This window comes from Cyanistes caeruleus, chromosome 19, assembly GCF_971803275.1.
Source record: "Cyanistes caeruleus chromosome 19, bCyaCae1.hap1.1, whole genome shotgun sequence".
NCBI classification, from domain to species: domain Eukaryota; kingdom Metazoa; phylum Chordata; class Aves; order Passeriformes; family Paridae; genus Cyanistes; species Cyanistes caeruleus.
Genome location: NC_141719.1, coordinates 6,059,972 through 6,075,645, shown reverse-complemented (window position 1 = coordinate 6,075,645; position 15,674 = coordinate 6,059,972). Strand labels below are relative to the sequence as shown.

The following is a 15,674-nucleotide window of genomic DNA, read 5'->3' as shown; positions in this document are numbered from 1 at the left end:
GCATGCCTATAAAAGTGAGGCACTGGATTCTCATTGTCCGTGGTATGTGGAGTCCAATTCATCCCCATCAGAGCAGAAGGCCTCTGGAGCAGTGAAATCTCACATACTGACTATTGTGATTCTCTAAAAGAATGTCTATGGTTGTTTCTATAGATACGAAAGTATATATCCATAGATATGAAAGTATATATTCCTCCAGTACAAATCATGTGAAAAATTTGCAACAGCCTACCCACTGAAGCTGCTGCTGGCCAAAATTAGATTTGCAGACAGATTTTACAAACTAAAACAAATTCCCCTTTGGTTCTCATTAGACCCTGATGTTACACATCCCACGTGCCAGCAGAGACAGGGCTGCTGGGGCTTTGCCATAGCCATGCTAAGAAGTGTGAATCTTCCACAGGTTGACTGGGAAACAGTAGATGTGCTGACTTTAAGCCCATATTTGAGCCTTTAACTCCCTGCCAAGTCTCAGATGTTGGTAACTACAATGTGTTTTTGAAGCCCAGGGGTCTATGTCTTTCAGGGTTAACCAGGTACATACAGCATCTCTACAACTGAGTGGAAGAGTGCAAAATTCCAATTACTGTTGAAAATATTAACACCTGGGGCAATTACCTACTTTGCAGGTATATGAATACTACATATTGAGTCTCACGTTGTATTTATTAACTGCTTTGAGACATAGCTCATATTTTATTTGAGGAAATTGCTATTTTGTTTTTGAGTAATGGGTACAGATATTTTGCTCTTTTCCTTTAGACTGTTACAGTGCTGTCCTTAAAGATTCATTTCAGCATTGCTAAACCAAATCACTTGAGAAACTGTGATTCAGTCTTCCAAGAATATTTTAGAAATTATGAAGTAATCATAAATAATAATCCACTTCACATCACATTAATTTATCTTCTGGGTGTAGAGTTAAATAGATTTCAGAGTTTCCTTCTATCCACAAGTCCACTAAGAACTTATATTTATGTGAAAATTTAGAAATCACAGTTTCCCTGGAACTGTCACTGCACAGGAAACAATATTGAAGGGATAGTGATGAACACAGAATTGCTGGCAATTAACCACAGCTGCTTAATGGAATCAGATTTCTAAGTGACACAGAAGGACTGAGACCTGCTACCACTCTCCTGGTTCTGTGCTTTGCATGACATATTTGACAGGCTGGTGGCAACAACTGCAGGCAATCACCTCAAATTAACTTGTACAAACTGATAAGGGACAGAAACACTCAGTCAAGAGATCAACCACTGCATCTCCAGCCTCTCACTCCTGACCTGCAAGGAAGGTCTTCAGAACTGTTTCAAAGGACAATCCAAGTACTAAAATTCCTGATTCCAGGATAGAAAATTGATTGCACATAGAATTGTGTTTTTTGCTCTCACCAGGCATTTCTAGGCAATAATTATTCCTATCTCTCTTACTCTCTTTTTGTGATTAAATTACATCATCAGCTGTCCTCTGGCTAGCATCCTCCCTTCGATCAACAGGAACCAATCACCCTTTCTCTCAAATTGCCTAATTCATTAATACAATGAAGTTTAACACAGAACAACCATTCTCAACCTATATTTAGCTCTAAGGGTATTGCTTCTATTTCAGATCTGAAACAGCCTGATGTGCCTGCAATTGTGTCGTTTTTCTGAGTGTGTCCACTGACCTAATAAACTATGTCCCCTGTCCCTGCCCTTGCCTCACTTCCATCTTGCCCTGTCCTTGCTCTAACGCCTCTGCTACACCTCCAGGCTTGTTCCTGCTGGGTTGAGTCTGCCAAGGAAGGCACAGGCTCAAGGAGCTGCTATGGGAGATGCCCTACTGGTCCAGTTTGAGGGGAAGCACAGGCATCGTGTGCTGGAGCTGCTCTGTCTGCAATGCCCATCCACCTGCCTCCCAGTGCGGCCTGGCAGGGGCTGATGGCAAGTTAGAGAAGCTGCTGGTGACACTGGAGAGCTGGGAGCAAGGCTGGCTGCATGGTCATTTCGTTAGACAGCACTCATTTGGGGGTGATGAACTTTTGGAGGTCAGTAAAGTTGTCTTTCTTTTTTTCTTGGCGTCTCTATGGTTTTAAGTAGTCAGTGTTTAGAGTCTCTGACCTGCCCAAAGCAACATACCAGGAGATCTGGTTAAATTCAGCATCTGGATCTCATCTGTATACATCAGTCCTTTTTCCAGTGTTCTGCTGTACAACCTCTCTCCTACCTTGTTTAGTCCTTGAAATTTCTAGGTTTCCCCCTCCTGATTTTATTTTTTTCTGTTTTCCTTCAATGTCTCACTTAAAACTTGCTCTTGTTAGTTTCCTTCCCAAACCAAGCTGTTCTCCCCTCCTGCTTGTCTGAGGTCTGTACCTCACCATGCATAATTTGCAGTGTATTATCTGATGGAGACTGTAATCTCTCCAGGGCAGGGCTGTGTCCTGCCCCAGACTCACAGTTGCCTATTTTACTTTATGAGGCTGAATAAGAAGAACAGAAATAGAAGAGTACATTGACACTCCCAAATAAACTGTGTTTTGTGATCTGTGTTCCAGAAACAAATGCAGGAAACAATTGTTACTACTAACGTGGTTTATGCTGTACCACTGAGGCATGGGAAGAAGTAGCAAAGAAGTGGCAAAGAAACCTTCTCTACAAAACATTTACAGAATGTATTTATCCAAAAAATACAGGGGCTTATGTTAGAGAACAATGTTCCTCTGCTGATTTATAGTTAACTGTCAATGGCAATACAGGACTAAAACTTTTTAACCAGTCCTGCTGTAGTAATATCTTAACTTTATCCCTTTCCTTCTCTGCAGTATCCCTTCCAAGGCTGATTTCCTTGGCCTCTGCTGCTGCTGTTGGAAGAGTCCCTTTCACTTGGCTCTCCCAGTGTGGGAGGACGAGAAAATGGATGGATAGATGAATGGATGGATGGATGGATGGATGGATGGATGGATGATGGATGGATGGATGGATGGATGGATGGATGGATGGATGGATGGATGATGGATGGATGATGAATGGATGGATGATGGATGGATGGATGGATGATGGATGGATGATGGATGGATGGATGGATGGATGATGTATGATGGATGGATGATGGATGATGGATGGATGGATGGATGATGGATGGATGGATGGATGGATGGATGAATGGATGGATGATGGATGGATGGATGGATGGATGGATGGATGAATGGATGGATGATGGATGGATGATGGATGGATGGATGGATGGATTAATGGATGGATGGATTAATGGATGGATGGATGGATGGATGGATGATGGATGGATGGATGGATGGATGATGGATGGATGGATGGATGGATGGATGGATGGATGGATGGATGGATGGATGATGGATGGATGATGGATGGATGGATGGATGGATGATGGATGATGGATGGATGATGGATGATGGATGGATGATGGATGGATGGATGGATGGATGGATGGATGGATGGATGGAATGATGGATGGATGGATGGATGGATGGATGATGGATGGATGGATGGATGGATGGATGGATGATGAATGGATGATGGATGGATGATGAATGGATGGATGGATGATGGATGGATGGATGATGGATGGATGGATGGATGGATGGATGGATGGATGATGGATGGATGGATGGATGGATGGATGGATGGAATGATGGATGGATGAATGGATGGATGACCCTACTCACAGAGGTAAAGGTTGGGGGTGAAACCTCATGCATGTGGGACAGACTTCTGCCTTTAGAAAACTGAAACTTCCACTGCCACGTCCCTCTGCGCATGTGCTGGGGGCAATGTGTGGCTAATAATGCGTTTTAAAATACATTTTGGCCAGGGATCTCCAATGAGTTGGAATTTTTGCTGCTTGCACAAATGGGCGCTGCACATGAACATCTCCCTAGTGGAACTGGAGAACAAGCACTGTGTAAGTGGAGATGAAGATCAGCTGTGAGCCTAGCTTGGAGATGTCTCCCTCCAAAAGTCACAGTGGTTACAGAGACAGGATTTTGATTTTGCCTCTTTTCCAGAGAGATCTGGGGCTCTCTAGCCCAGCCCTGCTGCTGGGGGCATTGCTGCAGGGTGGCAAGTGGCCTGCTGGAACAAAAGGCTCATTCTGGCTGTGTCTGGACTCTTGCTCTGCCCAGCTCCCAATTGCTTTTGGGAAAGAACGGTGCTGGAGTGCCCGGTCTGAGCCCTCCCATGGGGCACTGTCATTTTGGATATTTTGGTCTTTTGTAGTATATAATAAGATATCTGTGTAATTTGCATGCAGTTAGTCATCTGCTAGCCAGAATGGGTTTGCTTCCCTTGAGGATGTTTAGGATCACATAACTCTTACATGCAGAGGGGAAAACATCTGAAGATGTTTGGATTAGTCATATAACTGCTGCAGTTATCTTCATCCAGAGCCTTTTCTTTCATTCCCTGTTAGAGCTCCTGAACTTGAGGACTGTATCTGAACTCCAGCCTTTCCCAGAATGACATTTGTCCAGGCAGGCTGGAAGACAAAGAGGAGCCCAGGCTGTACAGCCTCTATCCAATTCTTTCCTTCTTTACTTGTTTTTCCTTATTTTTTGTTTGTTTGTTTCTTTTTTCATTACAACTTGATAAATCATGCAATGGAAAGCTGGGAATGGGAGCATATGACCTGCTCTCCTACTCCTGCCTTCCAGCAGCAGTTCTGGTCTCTCTGGGCTCACATTTCCCGTTAGAACAAGGTGTAACCCCATTTCTGTGTCTTGGAGAGGAGATCTAAGGTTTGCTTCTTGCCTGAGAGCTCTGGCTGACCCTGGGCTATGATACCACTGCTGTTGCAAAGCACTTCCAGGTTTTTATCCTCAGAAAATCACAGGCTTTTATCCTCAGAAAATCCCCCTGTGGCATTGCCTTCCCTGCTGAGGTAAGCCCTGGGCACCATGTTGGCCTTTTCCTCCTGTGAAATCCCTCCCACAGCAGAGGAAAGGGAAAGTATGATTTGCTTCTGATCCATTCAATGTCCTGTGCCTGGTCAGGACGTGCTTAAACTGGGGACAGATGATTATGGGGTGTTTTCAAGGGAACTGATGTTGGGTAGGACTAAACAGCAGTGACTGAAATCTTCTCTGCCGGGGATCACTCGGGCTGTGCCCACAGTGAGAATGTTAATGAGTGCTGTCCAACACTCAGCAGCATCCCAGCAGAACAGGGACAAGCCAATTGAGGCAAAAATGAAGGAAAACTGGAAATTGGTCACTGTTGCTTGTAACTTTGAGGTCCTTTTAGAAACAGACCCCAAAGGGCCACCAAACCCCACTGGATTTACCCTGCTGGTCCCTCTGTGGTGCTCCAAGGCTGGGGTGAGGGGTCTGTGTCAAACTTGGCTGCTTTAAGTGTTATTTGCATTCCCAGAGGTCAGGTGCTGAGAGGCCACTCGCAGAGCAAATGCCTTTGCTGTGCACCTTGTCCTCATGAACTGGAAGAACCTGAAGGACTGGTGAAATGGGGACCTGCAGCCAGCTCCTGCCAGGATTCATCTGGGGATCGTTCTTTCCTCAGTCCTTCCAGAAATGAAGAAACATTCGCTGGGAGGTGCCTCCCCCCGTGGCAATTGGCCCACGAGGATGTGCTGAGGCACGGCTGGGGCTCGGATGCACTAAAAATATAAATGCCAAGTGTAAACATTGCTTTTTGCCAGGGTGGAAGGGTGTCTGCAGAGAGGTGCCAGGGACCTGCAGCTGGCACAGCAGAGAGAGACACACGCTCTCTTCCTCCGGGCTCTTTCGGCCTTCTTAAAAAAGCATTTATTTAGAATTCTAACGGCTTCACACGTAAAAAATTGCGGCTTTTCCCTCATCGTGTGGCCGTAGCCATGTTTTAACAAGTCAGGGAAGAGACTGCAGGGGGGAAAGCAAGGAAATGAAGGAACAGGAAAAACTATGAAAGGAGCAATGTCTCCCCCCACCGCAGGGCTCTCTTCTTCCTTTCGTTTTCGTTCTAAAGCCCTAAAAGCCAACACGAAAATTAAGGTGGAGGTGGCCCACGCCCCCTCGGAAGGGCTCGGCACAGGGAGGGGACAGGACAAGGTGACACAGCTCCTGCCAAAGAGAGCCAGCATCTGCTGGGGCTCCAGCTGGGAGCAGATGAGCAACCAGAGCATCTCCCCTTAAACCCCCTGCTCCTCCTCTCCCCACAAACTTTGTGTGTCTGCAGAGAACATCTCCCCTTAAACCCCCTGCTCCTCCTCTCCCCCCAAACTTTGTGTGTCTGCAGAGAACATCTCCCCTTTCTCCTCCTGCTCCTCCTCTCCCCCCAGACTTTCTGTCCCTGCGGAGCTGCTGCCTCTGGGGTCGTGTCACAAATAGGCTCCCCCAGGTGAATGAGCAGCACCCACCCAAGCACAAATCAAACAAAAACGTGATTTCCCCCACCTCATGGACTGTTTTTGTTTTGTTTTTTTCTGTCAGCAGCAGGATGAGGGACACTTTTCATTTCTGACTCCGGCCATCCCCCATGTGCAGCTCCAGCAGGGAGGGGTAAAATTATTGTGTTTCAAGGCACTTCTGCTCCAGAGTATAAAGTTACTCAGAATTTACAGGTCCAGGTCTTTAGAGATATTTTTATTCTGTGCCTATTTTGGTGTGCCTTAGAGTGATGTGTTGTGGGTGCTTCCAGTTAACAGTGCCTGAATGTAGACAATGCTTTACTCTTATTTACAAAGTAAGATTTTTTATTTTTATTTTTTTATTAGTTATGTTTACAAAAACATATTCATGTTCTGGTTTTCTTTAAGCAGAAATGAAAGTACCTGAGCTCCAGGGCAGGGAGGGTTTGGTGAGCAGAAGGGGCAGGAGCTTGGCTGCACTGTGTTATATAAACAAAGTGCTGGTTTTGAAAGCAGACCTTGAGGAGTTTGAAATGCGTTTATTTAGGCCAGGAACCCATCTACACCCACCAGTAATGGATTCATAGAGCAGCTGTGTGTTTGTTCAGCTCACAGGCCGGCAGGTTTTACATATGTTACACGATTTGCACCAATCAATACAGAACGTGGACACGTGCTCACATCTGGAACACATGAGCCATGAAGGCAGGGACTGAATGGAGATCTTGCAAGCACCCTGGCACTGTCTGGATTTCAGGGTAAAAACATATTTTTAATTTTTTTTTTTAATGAGCTGTTAGATTTCTGAAGCACAGAGTGGCAGTGCCCATTTCAATGTACAACTCCTGCAGGATGCAGCTCTACCACAGAGCAAAGCTGGAAGCTGCTTCCCTCAGCTGGCTGGCCAAGAAGGAAAACTCCAAATTCCATGTGAATGTAGCACAGGACAAGGATCACAACGCTGGATCAAGGATCTGCCTCTGCTCACAGCACTGCCAAGGACATGGCAATGCATTTTAATTCTGGCTATGGAAGTAGGGAAAATAAAGCTTTACCAAAAAGAAAAAAAATATTTCTTTATATAGGAAATATGAAATTGAAGCAAACCACAAGGCTGCACCTAGAACACCTTTCTGAGCTCTCCAGCATTCCCATAGTCCTTGTTTCTGGTTAGCTGTCCATCTCTCACAGCTTCCAGAGGCTCCAGAAACCCCCATCTTTCCAGAGACCGTTCTGGAAGCAGCACTTTTTCCATGGAGCACTTGCAGATCTCCAGCTCTGAGGGCTGGACCAGAGCATTTGCCCCAGAGTCTGATTTAAAGACCCATGGTCATCCAGAAAAACCCAGAGCCTGATTTGGCAACACTCTCCCTTGAGCAGACTGGTGAGAAAAGTGGAGACCAGGAACTTCAATTGTATGACAAGCTCAAGCCAGTGACAAAAGTCTTGCTGATCTAGGCAATTGCTAAAAAAAAAAGGGAAAAGAAAAAAAAACCAACCCAAGCAACCAAACTTGTTGTCTGTTCAGATTGCTAACTAAATAACCTGTGAGTGGCAATAATTCTGCAAAAGATGCTCTCAGGAGTGTTTTTTACTGTGAAAGTGTTTATAAATAAAAATAAAAAAATGTATCTGTGTATATTTCACAAGGGAAGTAAAAAAATTCTTCCTCTTCAAGCCTGTGCTCTGTGAATAATTCGTGAACAAGAGGAGCAGCTCCATCTATCTTATAAGGTGTTTGTTACAAATAATTTGCTTGTGTGTTAATCTTCCTGTCAGGGCAGGAGCAGCAAATCCTCCTTCAGTTTTTGTCTGCTGGAAAACTTCTATAAACGTGAAAAATTGGATTGATAAGCAAAAGGTGTAGGGGTGCATCTTGAGGATGAATGTGCTCCTGGAGCCTGTGGTGGAGGGGCTGTGACAGCCTTTACGAGGCTGCTGGTGGAGGATTTCTGGCTGGCATCCAGTGCTGAGCCACAAGGGCTAATAATTTTGTAGGAAAACAAAAGCCAGGCCAAAAATTCCATCTCCAAAACCTGCTTCCCTCCCAGGACTTCTACAGTGAGCAGGCAAGCAGCCAGGACCCGACAGAAACACATCAGAGCATCCCAGCTTGGAGAAAACTCTTTTAGAGCTCTGAGGAGTCCCTAGGTGGCAACACTGCTCCTCCAGACCCTCCTGGGAGCCTCGGATGGGAGCTGCAGCCCCAGCTCTGGAGAGACAGACACTGAACTTTCGTTCACAAAGAAAACTGAGGAAAATATTTCTGTTTAATGCTGGTGGTGGCAAAGGAAAAGTGTAAACCTGTGATTGCTGGAAGGGTCTGCCATCTGAAGGCAAACTGAAAGAATGACCAAAAAACCCTAACTATTTATTTATTTAAAAGAAGTAACAGGAATTTGAAGCCAATTTTGTGGCACTGGGAGATGCGGCTCGTGATTCCTGAATGCTTTGGGTTGCCACACCTGGCAGTTCAGGGGAAAAGCACCAACAGAGACCCAACAGATAAAGAGATTTTGGAGTAGGTCCTGCTGATAACACCTGTTAGATTAGTAGATCTGAGAAAAGCATAAACTTTTCCATCTTAACCTATGTTTATTTTTTGCTAATTCTCTGTGCTCACTGACTGCTCCAGCACCAAAATCCAAATCTCCCAATAAAAGTAGCAATTGCATTAAGTCAGAGATCAGATACTTTCACCCATCTCTTGCTCAGCTGACCTTTGGAGCTGGCTAGCACAGTAAAAATGGAGGACTGCAAATATTATAACCAAATACACAATTTGAATTTCATCCCAGGTTAATTACCTGAGTTGTCCACATCTGTTAGTAACAATAAATTACAGCAGAAATGGAGAATTTAGTTGCAATGCTACTGCAATATTCATTTATTGGTTGATCTGCTGGTCGAGTATTATCCACTGAAGAGATTCATGAATAATTTTGAATAACTGGACCAATATCTTTAGAAACTGTGCAATTTGCAAACAGGGAGAGAGAACATCTCAAATAAATTATACATTGTGGCTTTTCCCTGCAGCTCTGGAAATGAATTTAATTGCCTTATCACACTCCCTACTGGATCTTTATTCCCCCTGATAAACCTAAAATCTCTCCTCCTGTTTTTCTAACAAGACAATGATGAAATCAATGAGGAAGGACCCAGCTGCCCAGCGTGGCAGGGTGGGGTTGCTTCCCACTTAGAGAAATTAATAATTTTATTAATGAATAATACAAGTTACGTAGCCGGGTGTCTGTGGAACAGTGAAATGAATCAGGGCCAGAGCAGGCCAGCCTCAGGGGGAGGGTGTTCCTCTTTCAGACCAGGTGAGGTGGCTGCATGCGGGTCCCCTCGCGGTGTCCCCACTGATGTCACCCCGATGTCACCCCTGATGTCACCACGATGTCACCCCGATGTCACCCCTGATGTCACCCCAATGTCACCCTGATGTCACCCCGATGTCACCCCTGATGTCACCCTGATGTCACCCCGATGTCATCCCGATGTCACCCCAGTGTCACCCCTGATGTCACCCCGATGTCACCCCAATGTCACCCCAATGTCACCCCGATGTCACCCCCATGTCACCCCTGATGTCACCCCGATGTCACCCTGATGTCACCCCAATGTCACCCCAATGTCACCCCTGATGTCACCCCGATGTCACCCCGATGTCACCCCAATGTCACCCCAATGTCACCCTGATGTCACCCCAATGTCACCCTGATGTCACCCCGATGTCACCCCGATGTCACCCCTGATGTCACCCCTGATGTCACTCCCGATGTCACCCCTGATGTCACCCCAATGTCACCCCGATGTCACTCCCGATGTCACCCCGATGTCACCCCTGATGTCACCCCTGATGTCACTCCCGATGTCACCCCTGATGTCACCCCTGATGTCACCCCAATGTCACCCCGATGTCGCGATGCCATCTCGTGTCGAGCAGCGGGAGCGGCTGGGGGCTCCTGTCCCTGTTTCCAGCCTCCTGAGGTTGTGTCAGTGCTGAGAGATAAGGGCTGTTTTAAAAACTTGCTCTCCAGTATTGCCAAAAGAGGAAGCTGAGGCTGCGTGAGGAAGACCTTGGGTCACTCTGGGGCCATGGTGGGTGCAGTAACGCTGTTCCACTCTTGGGGGCTGGTGCTGGCTCTGGCTCTGGCATTAAATTTTGTGTTGGGCAGTGCAGGATGGAGAACACGGCCCTGCCTGTGCAGTGAGGGTGGAGAGACCCTGGCACAGCCTGCCCAGGGAGGTGGTGGATGCTCCATCCCTGGAAATATTCAAGGTCAGGTTGGATGGGGCTTGGAGCAACTTAGGCTGGTGAAAGGTGTCCCTGCCCATGGCAGGGCATGGAAAGAGAAGGTCTTTAAAGGTCCCTTCCAAACCAAACCCTGTGATGATTGTACAGTTCTAGGATATGGTGAGTCCTGCTGAGGCTGGTGAGACCCCCTCTGCTCCACAGCTCCCCTGGAATATCCTGCTTGCATCTTGCTCTCTGTTCAGGGATGGAGGGATTTGGCCAAGGCCAGCCTTGGAGGCATTTCCAGAAGGAGCTTTGTCATTTCCAGGATCTTCTCCAAGCACCAGAGATGCAGGAATTGTGGGGATCTTCTGAAGAGACTCAGGGCTCCCGAGCTGGGTTTGGGTCTGAGCCTGTTGTCCCTCCTGCAGCACGAGCTGCTTGTGGGGACAGATGCAGGTGAGATCCCTGTTTTAGCAGGACCTGACACTACGAGGCTGGGATGTGGCTGAGATTTATCTGGTGATGTCAGGAGCACGTTCCTAATAGCAGGAGCATTCTGTTAGCAGGGCAGTAACTTGTCCAGCCTGAACATGTGCCAGTGCTGCTGGGATTTTGAGATGTCCACAGGCTCTTTGTGCCTGTTAACAGGAATGTTGCAGGTTGTCAAGCTGCTGGTGCTGTTTTGAGATGTGTGATGTGGAGGGTCTGCTCAGGGGGCTGCCTGCACACAAGAGCCAGGCTGGACCCCCCGTGGGTCAGACCCATGTGTGGATCATCCAGGTCTGGAATGGGAGCAGCTTTCTTGAAGTTGTGATGGGAATGCAGAGCCAGGGCTCAATTTCCCCCATGTATATTAACCAATATTACATTTCATTTGCTATTTTATCATCCTGTCACTTGGTATTACTGCAGCTCCTCACAGTCAGCTTGTGATTTTGCAGCCCTGAATAATCTGATCTCAACAACAACCTTCATATCCTATCTCTCCCATCCCTCTCCCAGATGATCTCCATGGGTTCCCTGGGATGCTGCTGATGACTTCTCTTCACACTGAACACTGACCTTTTGGTCTCACTCTTTTTTTCTTTCTGATATTTCAACCAGTTGTTGGCTCAGGAGACTGTCACACCTCTCCCAATCTCAGGACAGCTAAATGACTTCAAAAGCCTTGGCTGAGAGAGCTGGAGCTCTGAGGCCTTGATGCAAATCAACTCCCTCAGCTGGACCAGCCCTGTCGTGTGATTGCTTCAAAGGAAGTGTCACAGAGCAGCACTTCCCTCTGTTGAAGCACACACACTCTCCCTCCTCACATCCTATTTACCACCCAGCTGTGAGTTTTAGTCTATCTTACAGTTTCTACCAGACTTGCTGAGTTTTCATACCCAGCCCTTGGGAACCCTCCTCTAAAATTAGCCCCATGTTTGCTACCTTGCATGCTCTGGTCCTGCCACAATGAAGTAAAGGTTATCTGCTGCAGTTAATGGTTAAGCAATGTTTTATGTAAGTACTTTTACCCTTGGGTGAAAACCATCTGATCCTGGAGATTTATTACTGTTGTTTTCCTGTTTATTTCAAGCAGTAGAGGAAGCAATGTCCTTTACACATGTTACAGTCTCCACTTGGCTCAGGGGTGTGAGAAGCAGAGCAAAGGAGAAAGAGAAGGCACACAGCCCTTTATGACAGTTCTTTTCATGCCAGGTGATCCACACCAACTGTCATGTTGTAAGACCAGTTGAAGGTGAAATTGTGCTCCCCCTCCCTCCTCTGGAGGAATCTTTCCCTCTTTATCTTGTCTTCAGCCTTCTCCTCCAGGGAGCAGTACCAGGGGTCTGGGGTGGCCCCAGCTCCCCACCCCAAGTGTCCCTAAAATTTTGAAATGTGGACATTCAACTCTCCTTGTCTTTGTTAGAGCTGGTCCTTGGCAGGTCTGTGTCCACCAAAGCCAGGGGTTTGGAGGAGACCCCCAACACCTTTTGGCTGGGCACCAGGGACAGTTGGATGGGAATAAAGGCGGATGTAGGGATGGGCACAGAGAAAAATACCAGAGTTAGAGAGTTTCCTCGCTGAAACCTGACCCACCCATCAGCCCCTGGAAGACTTCCCATTTGCTTTCTAAATTCTGAGGCCTAAATGTATCATTTGCCCAGCCATAAATAGCTGAGAATTAAACAGATTATGCTGCTTTTTTGGCTAATAGATATGTCCTCTAATGCTGCAACCTTATATTCAAATTTTACTGCTGTTTGCCTTGGAGATCAGGACCTCAAGCTAACTTTTTCTTTCCAAGATTTAAAGTGCTGGCAGAACATTCATTCAGTTGTGCAATCTCCATTCAGAGGTTCTCAGGTCTTGGGCATGGGGCTGGTTTTTTGCCCTTTGACAGCTGCTGTAAATCAATACAGCAACTGGAGGTCACTTGTAGTCAATCAGTAACCAGTCCTGGCAGAGGGGAAACCACTAAATACTTGGTATTAGAACAGGCTCTAAACTGGATGTTCTTGCTCAGGCTGACATTTTCACAGCTGTGCCTTTAAAATCTGGCTCCATCCAGCCCCACTGGAGGTACCAGCTTGGCCATGATATTTTCCTGGTAATTATCCACAGGGAGAATTTCCTGGCACATGCACAAATTACAGCCAAATGTGGCACAAGGTGCTTCAGGTGGAAGAAGTAGGTCCTGTGGCACAAGGTGCTCATTTGGTGACAGCTGAATTAATCCTCATTTTTGCAGGAAATCATTAGGTGTTGGCTGAAGCCATGTATGACCTTCATCACAACCACCTCCCTCAGGAACTGAGACCCATGGCCAGGGGGGAATTCTTGCAGGGGTCCCTAATTTCTTTTAAAACAAGTGGAAACTGAGCTCTTAAATACCTTTGCTGTCTGAATCATATTCCAGTGGCATCACCACTACTGTTTGCTCCTTGTTCTGGAACTGGTTGCCCATTAAATCTTCTGCCTGATCTCATCTGGAGCCCCTGCAATGAAAGCATGCTCAATTGCCTCCTTCCTTTGAGCTCAGCAGCTCTGAGTGCTGTGGGTGATGCAGAATCTGTCTCTGAGTAATCAGCCAGCCAGCTCTCCATGTGTGCAGCTCCTCATGCCCTGCCAGCTGTGTGACACCTGCCTTGTGTGACACCAGCCTCGTGTGACACCAGTGCCACACACAATCTGTGTGCAGCAGCCACACACCATCACTTTGCTGCTGCTGCTGTTTGTCCCCTGTTAACGGAGTCAGACACAACCACCAGTGATTCCTGCTGAGATCCAGCTGCTGGTTGGTGTCTGTCCAGCTGCAGGGTTTGTAGATTCGGGGGTTGCACTTCTCATCCTCACTCCAGGTTGGGGGTGAGGGAGGTGGGCACCTCACACTGGGCTGTCAAGTATCCATTAGATCCATCCCTGAGCCCTGGGGAGCTCCTGCAGGTCTCAGACCCAGCCAGTGTAGGTCTGTTCTCAGCTTCTCGGTTGGACTCAATGATTTTAGGAGGTATTTTCCAGCCTTAGTGATTCTATGATTCTGTGTTGCTTCCTGAGCCAGTGTCTGTGGGGAATGCTGTTTCCCTCCTGTCTGCATGTGGAGGAAAGCTTTGACATCAGTCACTGGCCACAGCCATGTGGATTTGGAGGTGGCATCAATCCCCAGCTCTTCCCTGGAGCCTCGTGCAGGCACTGGTGCTCCTTCTGAGCCCACAGCCCTGCAGGGAAAGAACTCAAGGAAGCTTTTCCCTTTCCCTCTCTCCTCTCATAAATTTTATATAACTTTAAATACTGGCATTTCCTTCCAGCTTTCTGACAGCCTGGGAGAAGGACCCCACAGGGCAGGATGGAACCTGAGCTGATGAGCAACACAAAAGGGACCTCCTGGTGAGAAGCCACATGCATGTGCCCATTAGTCCTGAAAGGTGGAGCAACATCCTCCAGCACTGGCCCCATGCAGCAGCATCCCTGGGCTGCTGGGATGGTCAGGCTCAAATTTTAGGCTTCTTAAGGATTTAATAAGAGGCTGAACTAAACTAGCTTTGAATGGAGACCTGAATTCCTCAAGGTCAGAAGGTGGAGAGGCTTGGGTTGGGGTCAGTCCCATGCCACGGGGAGGGGTGGTGCTCACAGAACTGCCAGGAATGGTTTTTTTCCTGGTGAGCAGGTGAGGGATGCCTGCTCCTTCTGCCTCAGGGTACCTGTGGTGGTTCTGTGCAGTGGGGAATAGCCAGGGGCAGAGCCTGAGGGGCTCACAGGACCTGGTCATGTCTGCAGCTTCGAGCAGGAGCTACACGAGAGTGGCTGTGCTGTGTTAGGGAGCTGGACTGCTCTGTTCAGTGTCCATCTCACCCCACCACTGTGAAAACTGACCCAGAGTGTCCCCTGGGATCCCCTGTGCAGAAAACCCCTCTAACAGCAGGCCTGAGTGCCCCAAGGGGGCTGGCAGACACTTTACACCTTGCACAGCCCTGTCTCTCGGTGCCTCAGAGCACTTGCACTGCATGCTGCATGTTTTAAGTGCCTGCTGCCTTCCCAAGGGATTCACCAGAAGGGAAAGCCAAGAAAGCACTTTAGAGCCAAGGCTACAGCACTGCACTGTGCTGGCTGGAGAAGCAATGAATCCTCTACTTTCTGCTCCAGCCAGCTATGTTTGCATCCCAGCTCTTCTGAACACCCAGCTCCACCTGTCCCAAGTCATTCCAACACTCCTGAGTTACCTCAACACTCTCACACTTGCAAAATCTCCTAATTTTAGGAAAAAGGGAGGCATACAAACCCTCTGTTTATTAAACCTCCATCCTCCAAAAGCTTTCTGTTAGTATTGTAAGAACATTCCACTTCCTACAGGTTGCTCAAAAAATGGCAGATGAGCCATAGGTCAGTGGTGGCTGCCACAGCCGGGGATGGAGACGCCAGCTGTTTCAGAGGGCAGTAGAGCCAGCATCTCCCATCTGCAGAAAATGGTCTCCACAAGAACATATGCAAACATTATGGGACTTTAATTGGAGGTTTTTTCACATACACTTAGGAAAGGTACAACAAAAAACCCAGCAGGTATTTTCTTGGTCGGCAAAGCCTGGTCCAGACTCCT

At 47.3% G+C, this 15,674-nt stretch overlaps 2 long non-coding RNA genes across 2 annotated transcripts; both read left to right on the top strand.

Moving 5' to 3' along the window:
- The first annotated feature begins 1,754 nt into the window (after positions 1-1,754).
- LOC147649810 (uncharacterized) lies at positions 1,755-7,848 on the top strand. The gene is made up of 3 exons (XR_015278029.1): positions 1,755-2,029; positions 6,963-7,112; positions 7,206-7,848. It is a non-coding gene; the product is annotated as an uncharacterized LOC147649810 (long non-coding RNA).
- A 2,503-nt stretch (positions 7,849-10,351) lies between these two features.
- Positions 10,352-14,619, top strand: LOC147649809 (uncharacterized). The gene is made up of 2 exons (XR_015278015.1): positions 10,352-10,461; positions 14,389-14,619. It is a non-coding gene; the product is annotated as an uncharacterized LOC147649809 (long non-coding RNA).
- Positions 14,620-15,674: the final 1,055 nt, after the last annotated feature.